Source organism: Eulemur rufifrons, chromosome 23 (genome assembly GCF_041146395.1).
Source record: "Eulemur rufifrons isolate Redbay chromosome 23, OSU_ERuf_1, whole genome shotgun sequence".
Classification (NCBI taxonomy): domain Eukaryota; kingdom Metazoa; phylum Chordata; class Mammalia; order Primates; family Lemuridae; genus Eulemur; species Eulemur rufifrons.
The window spans coordinates 10,585,346-10,596,002 of NC_091005.1; positions in this window are offsets into that span (position 1 = coordinate 10,585,346).

Below are 10,657 nucleotides of genomic sequence, written 5' to 3' on the forward strand. Positions count from 1 at the left end.
AGGATGCTCTCTCTGGCTTCAGTGCAGGGATAGATTGAGCAGAAGCAAGAGTGGAGGCTCCCGTCCAGGACTTATTAAGCTGTTTCCTGTTCCTGGACACCAGCCTAAGTTTATTTTTAGTTCCAGGGAGAGATTCAAACTTTTCTTGTTTTTAACAGAAGTTCACAGACTTCCAACGGGTGTTGTTGGGAATCCCACATGGATCCTTAAATAGTAGACAAAACCCGGTATTACGTTGCCTTCCTCCGTGTTAAACTGTAATGCATCCTGAATCTCTGGCTATAGCTGTGCCTCCGGGCGTCTGTGAGTGCTGAAGACAAAATGAAGGCAATAAATGACAGAGAAGCGGGCAGCCCTTGGACAGGTCCCGGGTTCCGAGGTCTAGTCCACACATCGAGGGCTGACTCAGGGCAACAAGACTCAGAAGCAACTGATGAAGACGCCAGATGCTACTTTCTTAATTGATGCCAGAGCACAGACACTGCCAGAATTATCTCAGACCCTGAACTTACCCTGGAAGAGCTGCTCGGGGCAGCCAGCTGATGTGGAGGGGCACTTCACACATGCAGACACGCTTGGGCCTCAGGACGCTTGGGCTCCTATCCAAGGTCTCTTACGACACACAGTCTTTCTCACCCCAGGCAGCCCTCGGGCACTGACAAGTCCCTTATCATCAACCTTCTTTATATTCCCAGCAGCTCACTCACTACCTGTCTGTTCTTTGGACCATGCTCAAGTTTAGCATCCTTGGGTATGGGCTGTTCCCCAGGATACTTTGGCTCACCTGGATCAGATCTGGCCTCTTCCCAAGCCCATCAGCCTCTCATTTAGCCCCGGGCGTGGCTCCCTCCAAGGGAAACCACTTCCAAGTCTGGGGATCCCTCCCTGCACCCCTCCCACACCCACGCTGACTTCACTGAGCATCGGGGCTCAGGGAGAGCCCTAACCTCAAAGGCACTGTTCCTGCAAGGAGTCTGGATTCTAAGTTGCATAAAGGGCGGGGAGAGAAACACCTTCCCAGACTGCGGTTCCTGTGTGATCCGTGTCTGGAGGCAGCGCCTGATCACAACGAGGAGAGAGGGGTTACACTTCATTTTGTTTCTTACGGAGGCCTCACCCCAGGGCATCCCTGCGAGTGCTGGAAGTGAGGGTGGCTTTTCTTCTAACTTCAATTAAGCAATAAATCTAATCTACTACTTTTAATAAACCCAGTAATGAGCAGGAGCCCTAAGAGACTTCTACTTCAAACAGAAACATACAGATAGGGGTGGTAAGTAGAAGATTTCAAGCATAAAGTATATATAGTGGGAAGATTGGTTAAGTGTATCATTAGCAATTATCAATATTAACATCAAGCATGAACCAAACACAAAAACAAAATTTTGTATTTAATGTTTCAAGACTAACAACTTGGTTTGAAATGATTCTACTTCTAAAAAGCCTTTGAAAGAAAGTTACTAGTATAAAGTCCTTACCTCTGAAAGATTAGACTCAAAGACACAAAAAACAAAAACCCATTTTTGTGTGTGAAAGGAGTCCCTGTCCCTGTCCCTCCCCTCCGTGGCAGGACCTTGACCAGACCCCTCCAGCACTGTTCCCACGTGCCTGGAGGGTGAAGCCTGGGTGAGTTCCAGACAGGAGTGGTTCAGGGGTTTGAGTTAACTGCTGCTTCTGAAGAACTTGTCCCTTCAGCCAGAAAAATGCTCTCCAAGTCTCCTCTAAAAATAGTGCTCACTGGGATTTTCCAATTTGACATTCCTTTGGTCACAATGACCAAGGACAACCTGAGCCAGTCCACCCTTTGCCCCTAGCCAAAGCCTCCCATGGAATCCCACCACCTGTGGGACCCCAGTTTGTGGTTCCTGCTGCCTCCAGACCCTGCTGGCCCTTGACTCCCTTCAGGGGAGGATTTGCCTGTTCAGCGCTGCCTTGCCTCTCCCTGGCTGTCCCCCACCTTCTGGTCCCATGGCAAAGGAAGGGGAATGGTTTTCTAGGAAGAAGGTCATTAAGTGTGGCCACAAGGGGATGTGGGAACTGCCTTCACTTACCCTCCAGTACTGGTATCCATGTGGGCCAGGTGCTGGCTAAACTAGCCATGTATGTGAACCTCAGGGAGTCACTGAGGTAGCCAGGAGGCAACATACAACCAACCAAGCATGTGCCAGGCACTGGGCCACATGCTGGGGCTGCAAGGCTCTCACAAAAGAACAGGGGTGGGAGGGAGTGATTGTGGAACCACAGTGGCCTGCCAACCTCCATCCACTCCTAATGATAGTACCCCCAGGAGCTGCTCCCTGAACAGGTGATACCCACCAAGGAAGAGCGAGCAACTGACCCAAGAAAGACCAGTCGTAGCACCCTTCTGCCCTTACGATTGGCTCAGGGTGGGCATGGGGTTTGGGTTGGGCCAATGAGAATCCCACTCTCGGATTTTTCTCTCTAGAATGTGGGGATTCTCAAATTCTAATGTGCGTAGAAATTACTCAGGGGTAGATTCTCAGGACCTCCCCCAGAGTGTCTAATGCTTAGGCCTAAAGGGGGGGGGGCAGGAATCTGCTGCCACAAGTTATCTATAGGACTACAAGGCCAGTACAGCTGCCTGGGGCTGCAGAGAGCAAGGAAAGCTTCTTGAAGCCAAACTGGGTATTGAAGGCTAAGTAGGAGTTCACTCAGAAGCATGTGACCCTGCCAACTGCCCCTGCTCTCTTGAAACAGTCTCCTTGCTCGGCATATATGACCTCAGGCTCTCCTGATCTTCCTCCAACCTCTCTGGTCACTCTATTTCAGTCACCTTTATAGGCTCAGTCCCTGGAGGTCAGTCTTCCTCAAGGTACCATCTTCATCCCTTTTCTGTAACTCCAGACCTTTCCCCTTAGCTCCAGCCACTTAAATCCAGCTGCCCACTACACATCACCCTTGGGTGTCGTGAATTCCTTGAGACCCAAACGTAAGTCATCATTTCACTTTCTCTTTCCCTTTTCTCCCCAGCAATAAAACACCTGTTCCTTTATGAGGCCAATAAGAGGTGCGGAAGACACCTGGCACTTCCATAGTGCACTCTGTGTGTCAGACACTACTTGGTTTTCATGTATAACTTACTGAATTCTCAAAACAACCCAATGAGGAGGGCTAACTCCTATATATGCTGTACTGTTTGGGCCCAGATGTCACCTCGTGCAGGAACACCTTCCTGAGTCCCCAGGTTGGGTCATGTCCTCCTGCCCTGGCTTCCACAGCCCCCTGCATCAGAGTGTTTATTATACTATGTTATGACTCACTGTTCACCCATCCATATGCTGCCCTTCCAGGCCAAGAGCTGCAAAGAGGGCAAAGGCCTCATTTATCTCTGGGCCTGGCTCAGGGCCGGATGTGGTAGGCACAAAAGGGACCAGTTGTGGAACATAGGCTGGTCCTCCCTGGCTGTGTAACCTCAGACAGGATGGCGGGCCTCACTTTTCTCATCAGTAAATTGTAAAGGGTTTAGAATGGTGTCTGAGATAAAGTAAATACTCAGCGAATGTTTACTCATTACTGGTGTCATTACTGGTGTCACGATTTTGAATAAGCAAGGAAGGGCGAGGCATTCTGGAAAGAGGAGCCAGCCTGAGCAAGGGCCCTGACAGAAAGGCCTGAGGGCTTCAGAAAGAGCCTGGGTTCTTGTTCAGACACAGGGAAGGGTTAGAAGGCGTGCAAAGGTCAGGAGCAGGGACAGGTAGGCGGGAACAGTAGGCTTGGAACAGATTCTGAAGGTCCCTGCAGTCAGGGGAGCCATCGGAACTATTCTTTGCTCATTAAGCAGGGGACTGACATGATGAGATTTGGGCAAAAAGTACAAATGAATAATTCAAAGTCTTATCTCCTCTCTTTCAAATGGGTAGTAGAAACTGTGTTACCTTGAATAATGTATAGAGCCCTTCTAAATGGCAAAAGGTCTCAGAGACCCCAAGAATATGTCTGTGGATGCTTAGCGGTCCCCAGACCCATTCGGGGGAACCCTGGTGCAGCCAGGAATGCCCCTGTAATGGATTTTAACCCACTGAACAAATCATGTAAATTTGAAGTTTTTATGAGGAATGGAATGCTGTTTCACTGAACTTTCAGTTTACTAATTTATTTATATCAATATAGACTCATGACTTCCTATTTTATTCTATGGGTTATAATCCATTAAAATCATTATTTATTTTGATGCTCAAATTGTCCCCAGTTGGCCAGTGGACTCGTGTCTTTTTAGAGACGAGGTCTCACTGTGTTACCCAGGCTAGAGTGCAGTAGCTAGTCACAGATCATGGTGAACTGCGGCTTCAAACTCCACCTCCTGGGCTCAAGTGATCGTTCTGCCTCAGCCTCCCAGCACACACCATCTTGCCTGGCTCTTCTGTCTTTTTACTGTGTTTCTATTGTTCTCTGAGCTCATTCTTACTTTCTGACACAGATGTTCCAGGCTCACCTCATGCTTTTCTATTCCCAGCCCTGGAATCAGTCATTTCTCCAAGAAGTCCTGATTGCAGAATGGTATTTAGAAACTGAGATCTTGGCACAAGATGTGCTCACTGCTACTGGGCCATTGTTGCTCTCAGGCCCTCTCAGGGCAAAACGCTAACAGATATATGTATACATATTAACACACAAATATATGAGCACACACATCTAATTTTTAAAAAATTTCCGTGTGTATCAAAAACCATGAGTTTACACTAATACCTCCAATTCCAATCCAACACCATAGGGTTCATTCTAGCTTTCTCTCTTTTTATCATTTGTACCTCCCTTCTCTAGCAGTGAGAAATCTGGCTTCTGTTATTTTTCATACACTAATTTATCTGACCAGTGCCTGGATGCAACCACTCTCCCATCCCCACGCTCACCCCCATCCCTGCACAGATGCCCTCCTCACCACATGGCCCCACGCTGGGCCAACCCCACTCTGATTCTGACCCCCCGTGCCCAGCTGCTCTACCCCATGTGGATCCCGCCCCCCCACCCTCGGCGGACATCCTCTCCCCTCTCCACCAGGGGAGATACCCGGAGGTCTGCTCTCTTCACCCCATTTGTGCTGTCACCCTGTATCCCTCCCACCCTCTTCACCCTGCTTGTGCTAACACTCCATGCCAGGCCATACCCCCCTCCCCACTCATAGGGACCCTCTCTTCACCCTCCTCAGGTTCCAAAAACCTGCTTTACTCCAGCCCCGGGACACAGACATCTACCATGCTCTGCCCACCTAAAGGCTTTGGGCCAAATCGCTGTGGGAGAAGAGCCCTACAAAGATTCTGGTTTTTATTTTGAGCAGGGAGAAGCTGATTGTGGCATTAGAGACAACTCATCTATTGTTACCAAAAGAATACCACAGCCCTGTAGGTCAGCCTTGTTCACCTATCACCGGCATCTTGAGTGTCACTGACCCACGCCCACAGCTCCTTGGAAGACGGCGATGGTTGCCGAGAGGCAGGGAGGAGGCCCCAGGAGGCCACACACCTCAACCACATATTCGATGCCCACGCATGCAGATGGCAGAGAGTTGCCTTGCCCAAGAAATCAGGCAGTTGCCCAGGTGATGGAATTTATGGTGTGCTGAGAGCTTGTCTGTCCTAAAATAGCTCTCTTGCTCAGTCTCAACTAGCAATTTATATCCTCAGGTTTTTCTAAGACCCGGTGTTTAGTACTGCCCGGCTGCTAGTTGGACACTAGCTAGGGAAAAGCGTGCAGATCACGTAGAAGAAGGCAGCAGGGCAGCACAATGACACTGGGCTTCTCAATCCCAACTCTGCCTCGGCAAGTAATTTCCCTCCCTGAGCCTATTTCTCCATTTATAAGGCGGCAATTTCTGAGGCCATCCGAGAACTAAGGTCTATCACACAGTTAGTTCCAGGTTGGTTGTGTGTTGAGACACTGCATGCTAGGCCTGTGCAAAGCCCACGACTCCACCAACGCACCCAGCCTCCCTGTGAGGTAGGTAAGATTCCCCTCACCACTTTACAGGGGAGGATACTGAGATTCGGAGAGGTTAAGTGACTTCTCCACCACATAACTGTTAAGTTCTGGGGCCAGGACTCAGACCCAAGTCTACCTGGCACAGGGTTTCTAGCTGAGGCAGCCCGGGTGTCGGGCCTGGGGCTGTGGGCTATGGTTTTCCTTTTATGTCAGAGCAGTTCCAGTTCAGCTCAATGCCAGAAACATTTCTGGTTCCAAGTGTGGGAGAACCATCTGGCAGCGTGGCTACTTTGAGGCTGCTTGGTGATGCTTCCCATAAGGACTCAGCAGGAGGTGTTTGCTGAACTCCCCATTGAGCCTAGGACTGTGCTACCCACAGCATCACAGGAGAAACCAGCTCCCAGGGGGCAAAAACTCCCAGAGTTGTCCTAGTTATGACAAACCCACCGATTTACAGATGCTGACCTTCTCTGGAGCAGGGACAGGGAGGGAGAAGAGCAGGGGCAGGAGAGAGGATCTGCAAGGTCGCAAGTTACTATCTCCACAGTCCAAATTCTAAAGGTCATGAAAGTATGGACCTTGGCCAAGCCTCAGAAACCCTGAATGTGAATGTTTTCAAAGGGCATCTGGAATCTGGAAGATGTCCACAGTCACAGCTAGATAGGAGACCCCACACTTGAGCCCTACTGAAGAGTCACACTTACCAGTCACCCATAACACACAAAAACCAAACACCTGATTAATGCAGTGGTTATCAGAGACTGGGGGCAGGGTTGGGGGAGGAGAAGTTGGGGAGAGGGTGGTCAGTGGGCACAAAGTGACGGTTAGACAGGAGGAGTAGTTCTGGTGTTGCAATGCACAGTAGGGTGACTCTGGCTAACAGTAAGGTATTGTACATTACAAAACAGCTAGAAGAGAGGTTTTGATAATGTCCTCACCAAAACAAATGATAAATGCACGAGGTGATGGATATGCTAACTATCCCCATTTGAATGTTATACAATGTATCCATGTATCAAGACATCAAACACATGTATACATTGTATAATATTCAAATTATAATGTGTCAATTTAAAAAGTCTTTTCAATGTAGCTAAATCTTGAGTCTTCCAAACCTGCTGGACCACCTACTTAGATGATATGCCGCGGAACACACTTTGGGAAACCCAGATTTAGGCTTTTACAAATGGAAGAGGGCTGTCAAGAGCCAGGCAGCCAATAAGGGGGAGGTCCTGTGCCAGAACCCTGGGGATCCCCGTGCTGCGGCCACAAACAAACCCTTGCAATTTGCTGGCCCCCTATGGGCCTGCTGTGAGAGAAAATACATCCTCTCGGGGCGCAAAGGCACCTAACATCCATTGGAACCTCTGAGCCACCTTCTCAACATGCAGAGGTTTTCTGTATACAAAGCTTAAACGATGACAGTGTTTAGTTTCCCACATGCTCCAAAGTTTAATTCCAGGCTAGCATTTGTCACATGATTGTGAATAGGTCAAAAATGGATTCACAAAAATGGTAAAATGGTGCCAAATATTTTAAATATCAAGGGCAGATGTAACAGGCCACAGGCTGCTGACAGATACACCAAGGCACCCCCACTCTTTAAAGTAAATTACTGCCTTAAAAAGGAACATAGTTTTAAATTGTTGAATTCTTCTCAAAACAAAAATTTAAATGGGTCACATTGTGTTTGCCTTTTCTAGGAGAACTTTCAATAGTTCTTCAAAGATGCCCACTGAGTGAATGGGTCTGGAGGGAGGCAGGGCAGGGAAGGTGGAGGAGCCCGATGATCACGTGGGAACTAGTTAACTCAGTCCTGTGTAAAAAATAGGTTCAATTAAACGTTACAGACAAACTTTATAGGTGAAACTATTTCCACATTGTTGTCATTTATCCTAAGTTGCTTGATGAGAACAATCTATCCACGTAAGAATTTCTTAAGGTTAGAACACACGAAAGATATTTCTGAAATACTGCTCAAGGTCGGGGAAAGAACTTCTTTTGTCCGTACAGAACCCTGGTCCCCACCCCCACCAATTCCAGGCCTGGCAAAGCCCTGCTGTCTCCTTTCCCTTCAGGCCGTGAGATTCCCTCAGCGTGAGAGCCCAGGGACACTTCCGGCCTGTCTCACTGCGAGCCAGCAGAGTGCACTGTTCATCCTCAGTGGAGTTTTGGCTTCTTCCCTCCTCCTGCTCTCAACACCACTGCTACTGGCCTGTCATCTGTCTCCCAGTCAGAACACACCATCTGCGCCTCATCAAGCAGCCACAGAGAACACCAAGACAGCACTTGGCATCCTTTCAGCTATCTGCAGGCCTTGCAGGGTAAGAAATACAATATAGGAACCACTGTCCTTGCTTCCAGAATCTGGGGCTCAGTTGCATGGCATCCTGTAGGAACCCACCAGGAAATGTCATGGTGAATGGTCCCAGGATATCCATCCCTCTAACCTCTGTTTTCTTTAGAGAGATGATATTTAAGTTACAGACTGAAACGCCACAACCAGAAAGGGCAGGGGCTAAGAATGGGGTTGCTGGAACAGGGTTAATGAGAGACAACTTCCTAGGGATGGTTTTAGGGTCAACCATCACACTGAAGGCCTACCCTATGCCAAGCACATGTGAACTTCCTCTAAGGTCCACAATGACTGGAAAGAAATGTTATCCCCACTTTACAAAGATGGGGGAAAAGAAGCCTAAGAGAGGCAAAGCTCCCCAAGTTTGGGTTATTTCCCAGTTTTGTTTCTTGATCAATTTCTCATCTGTCTACACTATGCCTGCCTGATTCGAAAGTCACCAGCAAATGCACCAGGATTGGAACCCATTAGAGCACACACCCTCCCCAACATTCCAGCTGCCTTGCTCCATGTGCTGCTCCCAAGCCAGAGGTGGCAGAACGGGGACTCCAGAGTGGGTCAGCAGCGTGTGACAGCCCCTGCGGCAGGTGAACAGGCAGGCCAGCCTTCCAGCCTCACACCCTCACATCCCGAGGGACATCTGCACTGGCCAAAGTCTCAGAGCCTGCTGAGGGCTCTTGCCACAGGTGACCCCTAAAGCTCTTCATGCCTTAAGAGGAAGGTCCTTCCAAGATAGGAGTGGCAGGCACCTCAAACTGCCTTTCCCAGCAAGACACCTGCTACTTAGCCTTTTCCCGCTTTGTGTAGTGGATACCTTCTCTACAGATACATTCTCTATGTGCCATTTTTGCCCACCAAACATCCACGATGGCAAGGGGAAAAGGTACAGCAGCACACGGCTACTTAGGACCACAGATGAAAATTTCAATTGATCTATTTTTCCTATCTGCTTTAGATGAACACAGTGAATACCAGCATGGCACCATGATTAGCACAAACACAGAAGCTAGACTGCCTGGGTTGAAATTCTGGCTCTGACCTTTGTAACTACTTAGCTTATCTGTCCTTAGTTTTCTCACCTGGAAACTAACATGGAGATGACAGCAGTACTTGCCTCAGAGTTGCTGTGAAATTAAACCAATTTGTATAAACCACCTAGAGGAGTGACTGGTATACACCAATCTCTAATATAAGTATGTACTATTACAATAGTACTGCTAGTATCACATAAAAAAATAATACTTATTCACCAAACTTCCTAAACTCATTTTTAAGGTAAAATATGACAATGAATTAAGAATCTGTACAACTGCTGACACATGCAGAATGGTGTTACCTCTACAAAAGAGATATTCACACTATCTAACAAAAACTACAGATGTGCATTTACCTTTTAAGTAGGTAAGGCCACTGCTAGGAATTTACCCTAAAGGCACATCTCCACAAATAAAAAACAACATATGCACAAAGTTATTCACTGCAGCATTATACATAACAAAAGACTAGAAACATCCTAAATGCCCATCTGTAGGAGACTGGTTGAATAAACATGGTACATCACCCAACTGAACACTATGTAGCTATAAACTAGAATAAAGATCTCCATGAACCAACTTATAGCCAATGTTAAGTGAAAAAGTACATGTGGTATGTCTATTGAAAGGGCTTAGAAGTAACAGCACCCATAACATTAAGTATGTCTACAGCCCAGATCTTGGTTTCCAAAGACCAATCTTCACTAAAAAGAAAAATAATGACTCCAGGTATAAGGCAGGGAAAATGCAAGGTGAGCCTGGCAGCATCTTTTTGTGCTGGAAAGAAAATGCCCAAAGACCAATGGGGGCATGTCAAAAGGACACAGCTAAATCTGATAAGAGTCTAGTATCCAGAACATATAAATAACTCTTACAACTCAATAAAAAGGCAAATAATTTAAAAATTAGCAACATGGCCCGGCACAGTGGCTCACACGTGTAATCCCAGCACTTTGGGAGGCCGAGACAGGAGGACTGCTTGAGCACACGAGTTTGAGGTTGCTGTGAGCTAGGCTGACGCCACAGCACTCTAGCCTGGGCAACAGAATGAGACTCTGCCTCAAAAAAAAAAAAAAAAAAAAAAAAAAAAAGCAAGAAAAAGAAAAATGAGCCCAGTGTTGTGGCACAAGCCTGTAGTCCCAGCTACTCAGGAGGCTGAGGCAGGAGGATCGCTTGAGCCCAGGAGTTTGAGGATGCTGTGAGCTAGGCTGACGCCACGGCACTCTAGCCCAGGCATCAGAGTGAGACTCTGTCTCCAAAAATAAAAATAAAAAAACATAGTGAATATACTAAAACCCCCTGAAATTGTACATTTTAAAATGATGAATTTTAC